The sequence below is a fragment of the Lontra canadensis genome, unplaced genomic scaffold, assembly GCF_010015895.1.
Source record: "Lontra canadensis isolate GAN:19392208 unplaced genomic scaffold, GSC_riverotter_1.0 scaffold5, whole genome shotgun sequence".
In the NCBI taxonomy this organism is placed as follows: Eukaryota; Metazoa; Chordata; class Mammalia; order Carnivora; family Mustelidae; genus Lontra; species Lontra canadensis.
The window spans coordinates 22,375,058-22,394,155 of record NW_022630999.1 but is presented as its reverse complement, the minus strand read 5'-3'; the positions used below and the strand labels follow the sequence as shown (position 1 = coordinate 22,394,155).

Genomic DNA, 19,098 nt, shown 5'->3' with positions numbered 1-19,098 from the left:
TTTCAAAAGGTCAAGTGCTGAAAAGTGTGGGGCTGGGGCTGGAATCTAGATGTCTCCAGCTTCAGATTTGGGGTTTCCTTCCAAGTGCTGAGATTCACATTGCAAGTCTGTGTGTACTGACACGAGGTCCATCTCCATGCTAGGTCTTCTCTTAAAAAAAAAAAAAAATTTACTTTTTTATTTGACAGAGACAGAGAGAGCAGAAGCAGGGGGAAGCGGCAGGCAGAGGGAAAGGGAGAAGTAGCCTTTCCGCTGACAGGGAAGCCCAATGTGGGACTAGATCCCAGGACCCCAGGATCATGACCTGAGCCGAAGGCAGACACTTAACCAACTGAGCCACCCAGGGGCCCTGTGCTAAGTCTTTTCAATTGTTGGTGCTTATGCCGAAGTACTACAGGCACAGCTTTTTTTTTTTTTTTTTTTAAGATTCATTTATTCATTTATTGATGGTGGGAGGGACAGAGTGAGAGGGAGAGAGAGAATATCAAGCAGACTCCACACAGAGCACAGAGCCTGATGTGGGGCTCAATCTTATGACCCCAGCATCATGACCTAAGCCAAAATCAAGAGCCAGATGCTTAACCTGCTGAGTCACCCAGGCACCCCGCACAGGCATGGCTTTTTAATAATAAAAGGCTTGGGCTCCATCCCTAGGACCTTAGTAAGGATGTGAAACAGCACAAGGAAGGAAATCTGGCAATATCTGACAAACTCGTATACGCATTTCACTGTTTGACCAGTAATCACTTCTAGAGAACTATCGCAAAGACACGTTGATAAAAATGCAAAAAGACATTTGCGCCAGGCTATTCACTGGGGCACTACCTGCAATAGCAAAAGTGTGCAAAATGCAAACATGCCTCAACGGAAGATTGTCTGAATAGATCATGTGCCACCGCACAGCGAGATACTAGGCAGCAGTAAATAGGAATGAGGAATCCATCTGTACATGCCAAGTCTGGGGTGATCTCCAGGATATGCTGTGTACAATACACTGTCATTTATCTAAGAAAGGAGTGATGTATACATGCACACACACACATTAAAAAACAAACAATGGAAGGATAAACCATCTAATTTTAAAATCTGGCCATCCCTGGGGAAGAAGGATAAACAGGAATATGGTTAAATGGGTAGGGATAGAGGCACGATTTCTTTGAAAATAACCTGTTTTGTAGATTTGACTTTGAAACCATATATTTTACATAATTATAATATATTTTTAAATTTAAAAAGCAACCACTCCATGGGGCTCTGTCAGTTAAGTGGCTGCCTTTGCCTCAGGTCATGATGGCAGGGTCCTGGAATCAGCCCCACATCCAGTGCCCTGCTTGGTGGAGAGTCTACTTCTCCCCCTCCCTCTGCCTGCTGTTCCCCTACTTGTGCTATCTTTTGGTCAAATAAATGTATAAAATCTCAAAAAAAAAAAAAAAAAGCAACCACTACCCCCCAAAAGTAAGATAAAACAAATTAAGGTATATGTGTATTAGTTTTTGGCATAACTACACAGAAAGAACCTATTCCAAGTGATTTTAAAACTCAGAAATTTCTGGCTGAAGATAGCCTAAGAATGATGAAGAGTTGCAATAAAGTATCTCGAGCTTTTTTTCATAAAAAATTGGTTAACTGTTGCAGTAAGAAAGTTTGAATGCACTGTAAGGTAAGACAAAATAGCGATTGTGGAATACTCTATCATTCCTGGTGGTGCTGAGAATTGGTATTTTTGATGAGAGAAAGGACATAGAAAACCAAGTCAACTAGATAGCCCTGAATATGAATTTGGGGTAACAGTAGGAAGTCATCACATGTTTTGACTTTAAATATACCATATATATGTATGTTTGTATGTATGTGTATGTGTGTTTATCTCCTAGCTCTGTGCACTGAAAAGACAAGGACACAATGACCAACCCATGAGCAATGAGCACTTTTACTGCCTGGCTTTGGTCTGCAAATACTATTTCCTGCTAAAAGAACCAATATATTGGAGAAATAGTTCAGTCCAGGTCTGGGACAGAAAATGTATAAGAAAGGCTTAGAACAAGTTGTCAGAGCAGAAAGCAAAGCAGCAGCTCTCTATCTAGGACTCCTGCGGTGTGTCCAAGGGACCCAGGAGCCAACTGGAGGCAGCTTCCACTGGCCAACGAAGGAGCACTGTGAGCATCAGTTAGTATAACTCAGTACAATGGAAGCAATATAAAATAGGTTTAAATCCATGAAATCATAAGGACATTTATTAAAACGTTGGTTTTTTTATTACTTTGTTATACTGCTGGAGGATGCCAGTGAACCACCTTTATGTTGAAAGTAGGCACAAAAAAGCAAAGAAGCAAACATTTAACGTGCCTTTCCTATACACACTGACCACTGGGTAACCAAGGGGAATGTTCATCTCTACAGATAGAGAAGTTCTTTTTTTTTCCCCAGAAATATTGACAAATAAAACATCCCTGGGTGGCTCAATCAGTTAAGCATCTGCCCTTAGCTCAGGTCATAATCCCCAGGTCCTAGGATTGAGCCCCACATTAGGCTCCCTGCTCAGCAGAGGGCCTATTTCTCCTTCTGCCACTCCGCCTGTTTGTGTGCTCTCTCTCTCTCTGTCAAATAAATAAAATCTTTAAAAAATTAAAAAAAAAAATCCCTGTATTTCTAATTCCTCAAATGGATATAGGCACAGACCATCATCCACCACTAATATCCCTAAGTGAAAGACAATCAGACATCATGTCCCTCCTGATGGAAAAGCACACCGTCGCCTTACAAAGAATGCTGGACCCAAAGACAAACAGTGGAACCCAATCAAGCCCTTGACACCCATTGATAGTAAATGAACAGGACAGAAGAACACGTTAGAATACGTCACAGTGATGTAATCAGTAAAACATAATCTATGGGAAACTATGCAGGACGAATGACTCAGTGTCACATAAATTCCATGGGGGTGAAAACAAGAGATGCAGGGGAAGCCATCGCCTATAGGGGACTAACAGACTGCCACAGTGTGTCCCCTTGTCTTTGAAACAAGCCATCAGAAGAAAATCATATATGAGGAAATTGCAACATTTAAGAGTGACTGGGTTCTCGATAAAGTTAAGGAAACAGTGCTATTATTTTTTGGATGTGAAAATAATATCAAGGTTATATTTTAAAAGAGTTTGCATCTTTTAGAAACATCTACTAAAATATGCATAAAATGATACAGGAGTTTGCTTCCAAATAATACTAGAGAGGGAAAAAGTGAGTAACAGAGGAAACAACATTGGCTGTGAGCTAGTAACTGTTAATGCTGTGTGATGCTTACATGGGGATTTATTGTATCTTTCTATTCAATGCCACATGTTTCAAAATGTTCATGAAATCCTCAGGCTCGGTGTATACACCACCAGCTCGAACCGATCTCCCCTTCCTTCACCTTCCCTGACTCCCACTTGCCATGATCTTTCCCTTCACCTTCCTCCTACACCCTGGGTTTCTTCTGGACTTCACACACTTCAAAATAACTCTTCTACCAGAATAACCCTAAGGTTTTCCCTTTAACACAGTAACACCCCTGCACTTCCCTCGAAGAGAATCAATAAGTGAACAGCCTACCAGCCAGTAAATTAGAAGTCTTTATTTCTGTTAATGCAACCTTTCTTTTCTCCTTGTAAATGCAGCTTCTTTAATGGATTCCTGTGTTTGTTTGTAGATCATTCACTGTCTCAGGGAGAAGGAAATCAGACATTTTTAACTCAAGGGCTGTAAGTCATTGCCAACTCCAAATCAATCAGAAAGAAAAAAAAGACATTCTGGAAATTTTAAGCAATACAGCTGAAAATAAGGACTTGCTTTCTGGCTCAAGTGTCCTGCCTATTATGCAATCTTCCAAAGGAGAGTAAGTCTTCATATCCAGTCAATGAACACGTGGCCATTTTGCCACTTTGGAAGAGAAATTCATAAAAATATTTAAAAACGAACCGTGTTCTGGGAGTGTCATTTTACCAGGCACAGCTGCGGCCTCTCAGGGTGGGGCATTCACAGCCGATTTAAATTCAGCATCTCTCTAACGAGCTCAAACGCAGTGGCCTGGTTTCACCGAGGACTCACAGCACTGGGCTCCAAGGCAATCTGCTTCGGAGAAGGGCTTTAGGGGCACCCTGGCTGACATGGCTGATGGAGTCCGAGCAAGTGGGGGTAGGCCCCCAAAATGCCAGGTGGGTGCCAGGAGAACCTGGCTTGGGGAACACAGGTGCTGACTAACCCTAAACCCAGCAAAAGATCTAGAAGCAAAAAAGATCTGCATTGTCATTTCCTATTTGACTTTCTGGAAGGAAAAGGAAAAATAACAAGATCTTTTTACTGAAGTGGAATAGCGGGCTAAGTATAGCATGGGTTCAAATCTGTCATCTGCCACATACTAGCTACATAACCGTAAGTGTATTACTTAACCTCTCGAGTCTTGGTTTCCTTACCTTTAAAAGGGCAATAATTAATAATGGTCCCTGCTCTCGATGATTTATTCTGGGGATTATATAACATTATAGAATGTGGAATGCTGCCCAATAGCAGGCACAAAGTAAGCCCTTGGGAAATGTTAGCAGGCGGGTGGCCTCTTTTGAACGTGATGAATGGATGAATCAAACATTGCCACAATTCTATTTAAAAAAAAAAAAAAAGGAGGGGACTACTATTATCTCAGCTCTAACATCTCAACTCTATAGGTCTTTCATATTGATTTCCTCAGTCGCAATCACCCTGCAGTTTCGAGAGGACAGGTGTTATTTTTGCTGTTTTTCTAAGGAGGGCACAGAGTTACTGAGAAGTGAAAAACGTTCTTTCAAAGTCACGTGGCCAGCTGGTGGCTGAGCTAAGGGCAGAAAGTGGATATCTTGACTCCCAGTTCAATGCCCTTTCTTCTAGGCCACACCTACTTTTGTACCTTTATAAAAGGTACCAAGGACTTTACTTCTTTTTTTCCCCTCCAGGTGGGCTGCTTTTTCCCTCCTCAAGAAGGACAAGACTCTGCCAACCTAGAAAGATTAGGTAACTGTCACCTTTGAGTCCTACAAACATCAAGAGGTCAGGAAATATTTTCCCTGCCTGTAAATCTCTCCAGCTAGAAAGCAATTAAATACATAGTTAAAACTGATAAATATGTGAGTATTTATGTATAGAAATATTGTATAATTAAATATGTAAATAAATAAATACATAGAAAATAAAAGGAGGCTTACACTGTCCCCCTAAAAAAAATGTATTCTTGCACAGCATTTGACTGAGCAGGAAAAATCCAAAGAAGGAACCTGGAGTGTATCATGTGTACACACTGGGCATGTTGGGGACTGTGCAGGGGCCCAGGTTTGCAGTGACAGGACGTGGGACAACGGGTCAGTATTTCCTCTGCAGCCAAGACCCTTCCACATGTCAGAGGCAGCTACTTCACAGGTGCAGGACCCAGGCAGGCTCAGAGTCACCCGTGTGCATCTTACAGGACTTCCAAAGACCCCACCAGAATGGAGCATGTGGCTTTTCCTGAATAGTCTGGAAGTGAAGAATTTTTTTTTTTAAGATTTTATTTATTTATTCGATAGAGATCAAAAGCAGGCAGAGAGGCAGGCAGAGTGAGAGGAGGAAGCAGGCTCCCCGCTGAGGAGAGCCCGATGCGAGGCTCGATCCCAGGATCCTGAGATCATGACCTGAGCTGAAGGCAGTGGTTTAACCCACTGAGCCACCCAGGTGTCCCTGGAAGTGAAGAATTTTACAAGAACATTCCACTGACTCCATGGTCAAACCTTGTGGTTCCAAAGCTCACTGCAGCCACTTGGCACTTCTTTTTTTTTTTTTTTTTTTAAGATTTTATTTATTTATTTGACAGACAGAGATCACAAGAGAAGAGGAAGCAGGCTCCCTGCAGAGCAGACAGCCCGCCGTGGGGCTCCATCCCAGGACCCTGGGATCATGACCCGAGCCGAAGGCAGAGGCTTTTACCCACTGAGCCACCCAGGCGCCCCTTGGCACTTCTTTTAATGCATCGCCCGGTCCATAAAATAAAACCGTAAGTTAGGCGCAGCCCCAACGCTGACAGCAGCAAGCCTCACCATGGTGCATGGAGAGGAAACTACAAGCATGGGAGTTGGGGACACAAAGTACAGAAGCAGAACTCTACATATTCCAATAGCTTAAATCCTAGCTGAGATATTGCTGAATATCACAGCACACAACAGAACTCACCAAACACTTCATACACTGCCAGGATGACCCTAGGGCTCAGGGAGACCGAAGGGAATGGTTAACTCCTTCAGGAGCCTTTCCGACTCTCTTACCCACTACCCAAATTCACTTTCCCCTTTGGCCCTCCTTAAAACCCAGTGTGTCCCTACCTCTGTGGCATCCATAATGCTTTATTATACCTATTACCACATCTCTCCTGCCCTAAATGACAAATTTCTTGAGGGCAGGAGCTGTGTCTGACACCCAGCTCTCAGCACAGTTTCAAGCACACATTTGTAGTTACATAAAGATTTAGTCGATGAGTAAGTGCACCTGGGTGGCTTAGCTGGTTAAGCATCTGCCTTTGGCTCAGGTCATGATCTCAGGATTCTGGGATCAAGCCCCAGGTCAGGCTCCGTGCTCAGCAGGGAGCGAGCAGGGAGCCTACTTCTCCCTCTGCCCCTTTTCCTGTTCGTGTTTTCCCTCGCTCTCTCTCAAGTAAAAATCTTTTTTCATGAGTAATGGCCAGAGAACCCAAGACATCAAGAAAGCCATCACTATGTTCTAGATACCAGAATTTTAAAAGTGGGAACAGAGGAAAAGGAATATAAATAGCAAAAAACCTGTTTATATTTTAGAAAGAACTCCTTCAAAATGGTTCAAATAGTTAACATGCGAGCACTTAAAGCGAAAAGCTTCAATGTTTTGTATACAGTTATCTCTGAAATAAACTCTCTTCCTTCTCTCACCGTATGACCTGATTTCACTCATCCTTCAAGGTCACTCACGCTAGGATGTAATTGCTCCCTTCCAGTGTTGGTGAGGCTGTGAAATAAGAACCCTCAGATGTGGCCAGTAGGAAAAGTAAAACAATGCGGTACTTTGGGAAACTGTAGCAGTTCCTCAAATTTTAGAACACAGAGTGACCTTCTGACACAGCAATGGCACTCCTAGGTCCACCAGCAGTACCTTTCTGCTGACACGTGCTGCCTGGGAAGGGTGGCGAGTACCGATACTTCCTCTTTCCATGTCAGGGCCACCGTTACTAATTGATAATGGCTTTATTTCTTAGTGAGTCCCCAGGCAGCCTCAGAACCCTCCTCGTGAAACACGGAGGTCCAGGTGGGCACTGGACATTGATCTGCGTTTGCCCATGAAAGAAAACACAGATGCGTAGAATGAGGCATGCGTGTGTAGGCTCCATGAGGTGACAGGCCATTTCTTAGCCGTCACTAAAAACCTCAGAGACCTTAGCAGAGTTCTGAAGACAGATTAGGCACTGAGGAAGTAGCAGATGAATGCATGAACACATCTGAATCCCCTGACGACACAGGAGAAATCCCCTGACCTGAATTGGCCATGTCTTCATTTCTAGTTTTTCCATTCCTTCTCCTTCACTACTGACAGCACTGATAACTTAAATCAATATGAAATATGCAGTTATACCCATAAACTGTCTATACAGTTACTTACTTAATTTTTTTGTCTATAAAGACTTTTTATGTTTGGTTTTATAAATATATTTTAGAAGGAAGCTCAGATTACAATCACTAACAGAGAACTAGTATCACTTGGGCATAAACAAAGGGAAACTATAAAATATAAAAACAATGAAAACAATGGGTATCATCTGAAAATCATCTCGCATCACTCTTGATATGTTCATAAGAGGTGGTTTATCTGGTGTGAGTGGGATGAAGAACTAGCTCGAATCCTGACTGCCATTGCTGGCTCTATGACCTTGGGAAGATGGCATTATGCTTCTGAGCCCCAGCTTCCCTGTCTCTGATAGGAGGAATAATAACAGTTCCGACCTCATAGGCTTTGAAAACTGAATGAGTTAATTCATGTAAACAGCTTGCTTGGTGGAGAGTGCTCAATAAAATCTGCCCAACAAAACCAAATCCAGCATTGTATAAAAAGGATTATACATCATGACAAAGTGAGATCTAGCCCAGAAATGTATGATGGGTTTAACATTAACATCCAAAAATCAATTAATGTAATAATTAATTACATTAAAATTATTAATGTAATTATTAATGTAATAATTGTATTAATGTAATAATTATTAAATTAATTAATAAATAAATATTAATAAATATTAATGTAATAATTGATCCACAGGGTCAATTAAATAATTTAATATTTTAAATTAATAATTAATTTATTATCAAATTAAATTATTTTATTTATTATTAATAATATTTATTTTAATAATATTTATTTTAATATTTAATAATATTTAATTATAAATTATCAAATTAAATTATTGAATCAAAAATAAATTAATAATCATTAAAATAAATAATTAATTAATATTAATAAATATTAATGTGATAATTGACCCACAGGGTCATCTCGGTATATGCAGAAAGAAAAATGGACGAAGTCACACTCCTTCATGACAAAAACACTCAGCAAACTAGGAACAGAAGGGAACTTCCTCAACCTGATAATGGGCAGCTAAAACAAAACAAAACAAAATCTACAGCCAACTTCAGACTTAATGGTAAAAGACTGAATGCTTTCCCAAAATTAGGAAGAAGACAAGGATGTCTGCTCTCTCCATTTCTATTCCACATTATATTGGAGGTTCTAGCCAGTGTATTTAGGCAAAAAACAAAAAACAAAACAAAACAAAACAAAACAAAACACAAAATAAACGGTATCCACGTTAGAAAGGAAGGAGTAAAATTATCTCTATCTGCAGATGCTTAATCTTATACATAGAAAATCCTTATGAAATCCACTAAAAACTATTAAAATGAACAACTATGTTCAGTAAGGTTACAGGATACAAGATCAACACACAGATGTCAATTGTATCTCTCTATACTAGCAATGCATGGTCAAAAAATGAAATCAGGAAAGTATTCTATTTATAACAGCATCACAAATAATACAATCCTTAGGAATAAATTTGCCCAAAAAAAAAGAGCATAAAATGTACACTCTGAAAACTATAAAACATTGTCAAAAATTGAAGAAGACACAAATAAATGGAAAGATATCCCATTTTCATAGATTGGAAGACTTATTGTTACGATGGCAGTATTCCACAAACTGATACAGATCCAGGGTGATCCCCATCAAAATCCCAGCTGGCATCTGTGAGGAAATTGACAAGCTAATCCTAAAATTCACACAGAAATTCAAAACGACCCCCAAAAGAACAAAACTGGAGGATACCCACTTCCCAATTTCAAAACTTAGTCCAAACCTACAGTAATCAAAACCGTGTGGAAAAAAAAGTGTGGTATTGGTATAAAGATATAAAACAGAAGTGAAAATCTAAAAATAAACCCTCATATTTATGGTCAATTGATTTTTGACAAGGGTACCAAGACAATTCAATGGGGAAAGGATATTCTTTTCAACAAATGGTGTTGGGACACCTGGATATCCACATGTGAAAGAACGAAGCCAGACTTCTACCTGACACCACACAACAAATCAACTCAAAATGGATCAAAGACCTATAACAGCCAAAACAATAAAACTCTTAGAAGAAAACACAGGAGTACATCTTTGTGACTCGGGAATATGTAATGACATCAAAAGTACAAGCAATGCAATAAAAAAATAGGTTAAGTATCTTTGATTTTATTAGCTGTCTATTAATAGACAGCATCAAAATTAAACTTAAAACTTTGGTACCTCAGAAAACATCATCAAGAAAGTGAAAAAACAATCCACAGGATGGAAGAGACCACCTGGATGTCGTCTGCTATTTACATACACTATACAAAGAATTCTTAAAATTCAGTAACAGAAAGGCAACCCAATCTTTAAAATGGGCAAATGATAGGAACAGACCTTGCTCCGAAGAAGATATACAAATGGACAATAAGCACATAAAAATTATTAATATTTTTAGCCATTGGGGCAATGCAAATCAAAATCACAGTGAGTTATCATTTCATATCCATTAGAACAGCTATTCTCAAAAAGACAAGTAACAACAAATGTTGGTGAGGATGTGAAACTGGAACCCCCATACCCTGCTGAAAGGAAGGTAAAATAGTGCAGCAACTTTGGGAAACAGTTTGGCAGTCCCTCCAAGTTTCAAACACAATGTTACCAAATACAACATTACAACTCCTTTGTCTAATCCCTAGAGAACTGAAAATATATGTCCATATAAAAACCGGTACATAAATGTTCACAGCACCACCGTTTGTGATGGCCAAAACCTGGAAATGACTCAAATGTCCATCAGCTGATGAATGGGTAAATAAAATATGGTATTATCCCTGTTACGGAATATTATTCAGCCATAAAAAAGAATGAGGTAGAGACACATACCACAACATGCACTTCGAAAATCTGCTAAGGGAAAGACACATAGTGTGCTTTTTAAAGGAAATGCCCAGGGTGAGCAAATCAAAAGAGACATTAAGTAATTTGTGGGTGCATAGGCTCCGGGTGGAGACTGGAGGAAATAGATGATGCTGCTAATGGGCATGAAGGTTCTTCTTTCTGGGGTGATGAAAATGTTATAAAATCAATCATGATGACTGTTGCACAACTCTGTGAATATACTGAAAATTACTGAACCATATGCTTTAAGTGGTGAACTGAAGTGTTGGTACCAAAAAATGTTCTTATGTGCATGAGTACTTGGGGACGGTTTGGGTATTACATATGCAGGAGTGGTACAAAGAGAGAGAGAGCTGGAGTAGGAGCTTGGCGAGTTTGAGAACCACGATGCTGCCCCCCTGACAAGCACAGATTCTGTTGAATAAAAATCACCAGAGGAAGTGGGACAGAACCAGAGAGCAACAGACACACCCATCCACAGGACCCCATGGGGCAGCCCCTAGACCGCAGGACAAGCTGGACCACCGTGGGGCAGGGCCCAAACCAGCACCCCAATCCCCCCAGGTTGGGTGCACTGCCATCTGTTGATTGGGTGGGAGGCTTCCCCACCCTGGGGAAGAGACTGCTCAGACAGCAACAGCCTCTGAGATGGGGGAATGGTCTTTGAGGTTTAGAATGAGAAAAAGACCAGTTTAGAGTCCTCCTCCTTCCTTGAGCTCTCTTTCTGCTGGGAAGGGGGGGGGGGGGGGGGTGGGCACTGAGGCTGAGAGATAAGACAGACCAGTACAAGGTCACTTAGCTAGTTAGGGGTGGAGCTGGGGTTAACACAGTAACTGCCCCGGAAGATAGGAGGATCTGATACACTAACAGATAGGACAGAGCTGTTTAAAAAAAAAAAAAAAAAGTGATATTAAATAGGAAGGAAGGGGACGGGAGAAAATTCTAATTCTACAATAAAACAAAAAAGCCATGTAGGAAAGGAGATAAATCAAAGGACATTACCTATCTTTTTTGTGATCAGCATTTACACGTCTTAATAATGTAGATGCTTCAGACACGATTTAGGTTAAAACAGAGCTCTCGCAGTGGCGCCTGGGTGGCTCGTGGGTTAAGCCACTGCCTTCAGCACAGGTCATGATCTCAGGGTCCTGGGATCCAGCCCCACATCAGGCTCTCTGCTCAGCAGGGAGCCTGTCTCCCCGCAAGTCCCACCCCCCACCTGCCTCTCTGCCTACTTGTGATCTCTGTCAAATAAATAAATAAAATCTTAAAAAAAAAAAAAAAAAAGCCAGAGCTCTCGCTATATTGGGAGATGGGGACAGGGGAGGGAGGCGGATGGTATAAGAAAGCAAAGTCTTCATCTATCACAGCAGGAAGTAAACAGACAATGCATAGAGCAGATAAATCAAGAAATGGCAGCATAAGCATATTCCTAAAAGATCTGGAAGCACGAGCTGGGAGAAATAGTGAGTTAGAAGTGACTGCCTCTCTGGGGAGGTGGGCACCGGATGGCTATTTTCATTATGCGTCTTTGAATACTATTTGATCTTTTTTGTTTTTTGAAGATTTTATTTATTGATTTGACAGAGATAGAAACAGTGAGAGAGGGAACACAAGCAGAGGGAGTGAGAGAGGGAGAAACATGCTTCCTGCCAAGCAGGGAGCCCGATGTGGGGCTCCATCCCAGGACCCTGGGATCAGGAACTGAGCTGGAGGCAGCTGCTTAACGACTGAGCCACCCAGGAACCCCACTATTTGATCTTTTGAAAGCATGTATTGCTTTGATCGAAATTTTTAAATTTACTTTAAAAGACAACAACCCAAGGCCTCCTTCCTAGCATCTCTGATGCCATCTGACCAGCCGCTAGCACTGTCTTCAGGCAGCCTTCACTCCTGGACTCCCTCACTGCAGGTCTTCTGGGACAGAGACCCCCATCCCCAGCAGCTTCTCTCCACACAAGGGACAGGAGGACAGAGCAGAGAAGTCCACGCCCTGGGCCTCTGGAGAAGTCCTACCCTCCTGGTTGTTTACAGCAAAGAGCAATACCGTGGCTGGGTTAGAGACATTGCCACCCCACCTCCTGCCGGCCGTTTTACCCAGCTGCTTCCTGTGTTGTCAGTGTTGAGGGTTGAGGGATCCTTTCCGTTGATAACCCAACAGGGCAGGTCAGATCCCATCCTCTGGCAGGGTGGGAGGTGGCAGGGCGGTCATGTCTCTGAGAGCAGCTTGCCAGCTTGCCGATCTGCTCCCAGTGGGGCCTCCTGGGACAAGCCACCACGTGAGGGGTACCAACGTGACCTCTGTCTGGGGAGAGGAGCTGCGTCTCAGCAGCACCTACTCAAACTCAGGAAGGGAAGCCAGTCACCCTGGGTCTGCCCTGGAAACAAAAAGCGAGACGGCAAGTTCAGCCACAAGAGCAGAGCATGCAGGCCTCAGTTTCACGAGGCTGCAGCTCGACTATGGCTCCAACTGAAGACCGACTTAGGCCCTGGAATCACATCTTCACTCACTCTAAAAAGGTCATTTCCTTGTCGGTGAAACAGGGAGGTTGGTCAGGCAGTGGTTCTCTACTGTGATGTCAAAAAACGTCCATTGTCAAGGTTCTTATGGGCAACTTTTACCAGTGACAGTTTAAGTATGAGGTTTGTAAACAAGGTACTTTTTATTACGTGTTTGGGAGAGTTCCAAGTGCTCCCATGTTACCCTGCTTGCATTTATATCTCTTTCCCTGAGTGGGGGTGGCTGGGGAGGGGCTAGCTGTGGCTGTGGTGGGTTGAACATGTCAATATTGTCCACCTCCAACTCAAAAAAAAAAAAAAAAAGACATTGACAGCAGATGGACCCTCCATGCAAAGGGCTTCCTTCAAGACCACGGTTCTCTAACATGGACACCCACTCTGGCCAAGATGTATGAGAGGCCATGGACCTGCCCATGAGCATTCTTGCCTTTGCTCCAACTCTCTCCACTCTCCAGTAGACTGTCCTCTCCCCTTTTGGAATCCTACCCTTGACCCCTGTCAAGGCCCAGTTCAAGACAGGCCACCATGAAGTTCTGAACAGCCAAACTCCATCAAACCTCCATTTCTCTGGATTCTTAAAGTGCTCAGTCTCAGCGTTCACAATTTCCTACTGCATTATAAATTGCTTTATGTGTTCACTAATTCTTTGGATCACCAAAAACAGGAATAGTCATTTTTTTTTTTTTTTTTTTTTTGTTTCACCCATAGCCCTAGTACAGATCAGGGCACATTCTATACATTATTTACTTAATAAGCACTACAGGAACAACTTGTTGACTACATTGGCGAGTGGCCCAAGTTCATGTCTTCTGGTAAAAAAAAAAATTTTTAACTTAAAACATTATAGTTCTCTATGACATCACATCTAAGTCAGCCTTATTGCTAGAAGACTCTGAGGGGACTTCTTTAGAACACACCGATCTCACCCTAACCCGTAAGACACAGGTCCTTATTTCTCTTTCCCATGTGACAGTATAATATACTTGAAGGTTGATGGCCAACCCCTAGTCCTGAATTCTTTTCTCACCCTTCATACCTTGCCAAAATCAGTCTTAAGACGTCACGATTTAAAAACACAAATTGGCTATCTTTCTCAGGTATCCCTTCACTTAATACTGGGTTACTGAGTATCTTCTGTGAGGGTCAACCCTGCAGATTCTCTGGTCTCAGAAAGTGAGACAATCCTCTCATTCATCCCCAGCTAATTTCTAATTCCACCCACAGAGGCAGCTGTTCCAAACCTCCGGAAGTCTCCTGAACTTTCCTAACCAGTCTGCCACCTTTACTTTCTGCAGAGGACATCATCTCCTCCCTTATTTAGAAGACAGAAACCATACAACATGGACATACTAAACATCCTTCTATCCCACGAAGAGATTAAAGTCTGAGAACCACAGCTCTAAGATGACCTAATGATGATGCAAACACACAATCAAAAGGCCTATTGATGAAGTCATCACTGGGTCCTTCTCTGGTATCTCTCCAGAAGGTCACATTTACTTCCCTCTCTCCTTGCACTATTTCTGAGTTGCTGTAAGTCTAGCCATATGCCACTCACCCAGAAGGGTCCCTGCAAGAAATTATGCCTGAACCCCAGCTCTGCCTTCTCAGAGCAATCTCTTTCAAGGATCTTGCACTGAACTGGTTTCCTCCTCTACTGCCAAGGCCCAAGAAGTATGGCTTGAATGGTCTTCCTTTGAGGCACACCACACACAGCCCTTGGCATAATGGCCATGGCTAGGAAGCCAGTATCCAAACTCTGCATCCTGGGAGGCGCCCCACACCCACTGACTGAAATCTGAAATGTCTTTGTACAGACAAGGCCGTCCAGGGGCCGTGACAGAATCTGTGAATCACACAGTGCCTTTCAGTGTCCCCTTGGCTCGCTGTTACAGAGAGGCCACAGATTTGTCTTCTTAAGTTGACACACAATATATAATTAATAACTTGTTCCTCTAGGAATAAAGGGCAGTCCTCCCAAAGAGCCACACATTCAGAAACCTCTTTCTCTTCTGTTTCCATGGCCTTTTCTTCTAAGACTGGGATTTATAGACATTATCTCATCTGCAGGCTCCTGTGGCAACAGGTAGGTAACAGGCTGGGCAAGCTGCTTTCCCGTGGCCAATTCAGAAAGTGAGAGAGAGGCAGCGCAGGATTTAAAGGCACGACAGCAAGTCGAGGATAACTCCTGTGTCCGAAGGCCACGGTGCTGCTCCGTCTGCCTGGGAAGTGAAGCGTGCCCTTAACATTTTTGGCTGATTGCTAAATGCATACAGAAAGAAAGTTCCTTCCTGACCTCTCTTTGTGCGTTGAAATGTGAGAACTACCTCTGCGCTTGGGCTCAGTGTACTCCCTCCCCTTCTTTCTGCCTACTCAAGTTATATACTCAAGAGCACTTCCTACCTGAAGGCCTTACTGATAGCACATCCTATCACTCTCGTGGCTACCTTTTGCAGGTAACCCTGCCGGGGCTAGATTTCTTGGCCACAGAGCCAACTCCCCGTGGGAAAAGCAAAATCCAGGAAGGCCCTGGAGGTAGAGGAGCTGGGAAGAGCTATGGGTTGACTACACACATGAACCATATTCTTAATGATTATGTAATTAATACATCAAAATAATAAATACACGGGCACCTGGGTGGCTCAGTTGGTTAAGCGTCTGCCTTCGGCTCAGGTCATGATCCCAGGGTCCTGGGATCAAGTCCCACATCAGGCTCCCTGCTCAGTGGGGAGTCTGCTTGTCCCTCTCCCTCTGCCTCTACCCCCTGCTCGTGCTCTATCTGTCTTTCTTTCTCTCACTCTCCATATCTCAAATAAAATAAAATCTTCAAAATAACCAATAAATGCATAAATGGAATATCACTTCACTATGTGCTAGACACTCTACTCAACACGTTCATGTGTCCCTCACTTAAAAAGAGCACCCATTGAAGGACCAACTCCTTCCCCACCCCTGCTGGCCTCCCAGTCACTGCCCAGCATGCTCCACTACCAAAACAGGTCTATCCTCTAGACCCTAGGCATGGGTGTGCTCAGAACAAGACCGAAGGCCTGTTACAAAGGCTCCAATGAAGTGACCGATGTCTGGTTTCGTCAAGTACAAGTGAATAATTAATACTTGCTAGTAAAGAAATAGACTCATTGTTATGGTGGCCACACGGAGGCTACAAAAGACCACTTTGTGAAGTTCTTGGTGGATCCCTGGGGCCGACAGCAGCCAAACGAAACCTCTCTGAGTGAGAGTGTAGGCCAATCCTCAAATGTAGGGACCAGAGCCTGTGCTGTTTTCCAGGAGTGCTGTTTCCAATGCTAATTAGCTTGTTGCTTATTCATCACCTCATTCAGCTTGCTGGTCAATGACAGCAGTGGAGGCCCATGGAACTCCCAAGAGGGCACAATTTATCAGAGGGGATGTGGAGTTTTCTCCTGGGGTGCTTTTCCAGATTTTAAATTCATGTCTACCTTTTCTGGGCCAGCCTCCGATTTGATTTGAGAAAAACTCTCCAACCCCACTGGATCATATACCCCATTCTTGGCCCAATGCCTAAAGCAAGTATTTCCTTTTCCACTTTCAGCAGGGACAGAACAAGGCAGGCTTGGGTGCCTCCAGAACTGGAGAGAACTGGCCAGGAAATATAATAAAGAACCTTAGTGAGCAAAGAGCTAATGTCCCCAACCAGAGGCTCAGTGTTCAGAACTAGGCAGAAGCACTAGCATTGTAAGCAACAACATACTCTTCTTGTGGCCTCCTAACTGCCCAGGCAGATGGCAGCCAGTGCCAGTGAGTAACTCTCTATAGGAAAGTTTTACCCTCCCCCCCAAGTGGATACTGGGTGCTCCACACATACCTTCCAGTGACAGTAACCCCTGGCCAGTGACACATACACACGGTCCTATAGTACTTCTGCCCCAGCAGCAAACAGAGCTGACCACGGCTAGATACTGTCATTTCAGTGAGCTGTTCCCCAAATTGCTACCCAGTTCTCTGTTCCCACTCGCAGCCCACTGCCTGAAATTCCACCGCTAGAGATATCAAATATGTTGACTTAAAGCTTTGTTTTCCATTCAAATGCCTCCTGGCCTCTGTTTCCTTTCCAGTTAAATGACTTCTAAAGGACCTGCTCTGCATCGAATGGCAAATTCTTTTGTATTTAGCTCTTAAAAGATAAACATATTCACTGGCTCCTTTCTTGAAAATAATTTTTGACACAGGAGAATGGGGGAAGCACAGAACATGGAGGTGGAGGTGGGAGGCCTCAGGGAGCATCACAGAGAAGGTCTTATGGTGCTGAAACAGACTTCATGGCTTTTGCAATCTTGCTCAGGGATATGGACCTAGAAATTTGCACTCTAACATCTATAATCTCCGGGGTTAGCAGCATGGCTCCCAACAGGGCCTGTGCCCAAAAGTAAGTAAGGTAAGACACAATGCCCTAAGGGAGACATAGGTAAAAGGTAGAAAAGTGGAGTATGAGAAAGAGCACTCCCCTAATTCGTTCCTCACGCCTGCAGGACAGCCCTAGTCTCCTCATCCACGCCAGGAAGGCACAAGCACTTGGGAGCTAGCAGGAAAAGATCCTTGCCACCTTCTTGTCCTGGCTGGAAGGGGAGCAGATGGCCCATCAGCCCTAGGTGAGTGTTTCTGCTGAGCTGGATACACTAGGGAAGAAGAAGTCAAAGTCAGATTCCCTGGGCTGGGAAGGGCCAGGGCAGTGCCAGTGTTCTTTCCTGCCATGTTCTCCTCAGCACAGAGAACCATACTCCTGTCGGACCATGCTTCCTGCCCCCACCCCCACCGCTAAACAGAGAGCATCCCCTTCTCTTCCTTTTCACCCACCCGTCGAGGGGGAGGGCTGTCCTGAAAAGCAGAAGCTACAACACACAGGTAGGCAATATTTCCGGTTCTCCAGAGCTCAAGAAAATCCAACCTTTTCCCCAGGAGTCAGCCCACTCATCCCCTTCCCCCTGTCCTCCCCCGCCCACAGCCAACCGGCTGGGGGAGTGATGCTAGTGTAGGCCAGGAGGCTTCAAAGCGGGTCAGACTTGCCTCCTCCCTCATTAAATCCCCCACCCCCGAACACTGGCGCTCCGACCTTCGCCCCACCCATCTCTCGTTCACTGCAGGGCGCTGTGTGCCCCAGGCGTCTACCAGGCAGGCCCACGCGGCTCTCGTTGGCCCTGGAGCAGGTGATGGTGGCCTCGGCGGCAGAGGCGGCGGCCGGCGCTCTGCAATACCTGGGCTCGGGGATGTCAAGCCGCGGGGCTCGCGGCCGAGGCAGGTGTCTCCCGTGCTCGGGATTAGCGCCGCTTCCTCTCCGGCCCACGGCTCCGGCCCAGGCCGCGCACCTGCTGCTGCTGCTGCTGCCGCTGCCGCTGCCACTGCCGCCGCCGCGCCCGAGCTCCGCCCGAGCGGCGCTGAGTGTCCGCGCCTCCTCGCAGAGGGTCCGCACCGCGGGGCCCAGGGTGGGCCGGAGGGCGAAGGGGGCCGCGCAGGGCCTGGAGTCCAGCCTCCAGGGGCTTGGGGCTGGAGGCGGGGGGGGAGGGAGGCCGCGCTAGCCTGAGCGCCGCGCCGAGCGCCCCCCTCGGGCTGGGAGAAGGGGCGCCGGCCCCTTGCGCATCCTCACGGCCGCATCGACGTCCCCCGCAGCATCCCGGTCCCCATGCCGGCCCCGAGGCCTGCGAGCGCCGCTTACCTGGGTCTGCGGCAGGTCCAGGGGAGCAGCCTAAGGCTACCGCGGGGCCCCGCGCCGGGGCGCAGGATGCTCTGCCCCGCTGGGCTCGGCTCTGCCGGCCGCGGCGCTCGGCCCCGCCCTCGGCCCCGCCCCCCTGCCCGCCGAGGCTCCTCCCCGCGCGCGGTGTCGGCCCCTCCGCCGCGGCGGCTGTCACACAAAGAGCAGGAAATGGCTGCGGCGAGGGGCGTACTGCCGGCTCATCCCCGACCTGCACCCCGGCTGCTGCCCCAGGACAGCCAGCCGCGCGGCCCTCCGGATGGGGAAGGGAGAGAGGACTTGCCGCCAGGTCTCGCATGCCTGGGAGCCACACCTGCGGCAGTGGGAGGGCGGAAGCT

General features: G+C 45.1%; 1 protein-coding gene across 2 annotated transcripts in view; it reads right to left on the bottom strand.

Moving 5' to 3' along the window:
• The window catches only part of CYFIP2 (cytoplasmic FMR1 interacting protein 2), a 120,755-nt gene extending 101,914 nt beyond the window's left edge, over positions 1-18,841 (bottom strand). Inside the window, exon 1 of one of the 2 annotated variants that reach the window (XM_032851661.1) lies at positions 18,725-18,841. The gene's annotated coding sequence lies outside the window, so the exon portion shown is untranslated. Of the gene's footprint in view, positions 1-18,266; positions 18,287-18,724 lie in introns of those variants that run through there. The other variant, XM_032851662.1, reaches the window with a different exon arrangement.
• Between the last annotated feature and the right edge of the window lie 257 nt (positions 18,842-19,098).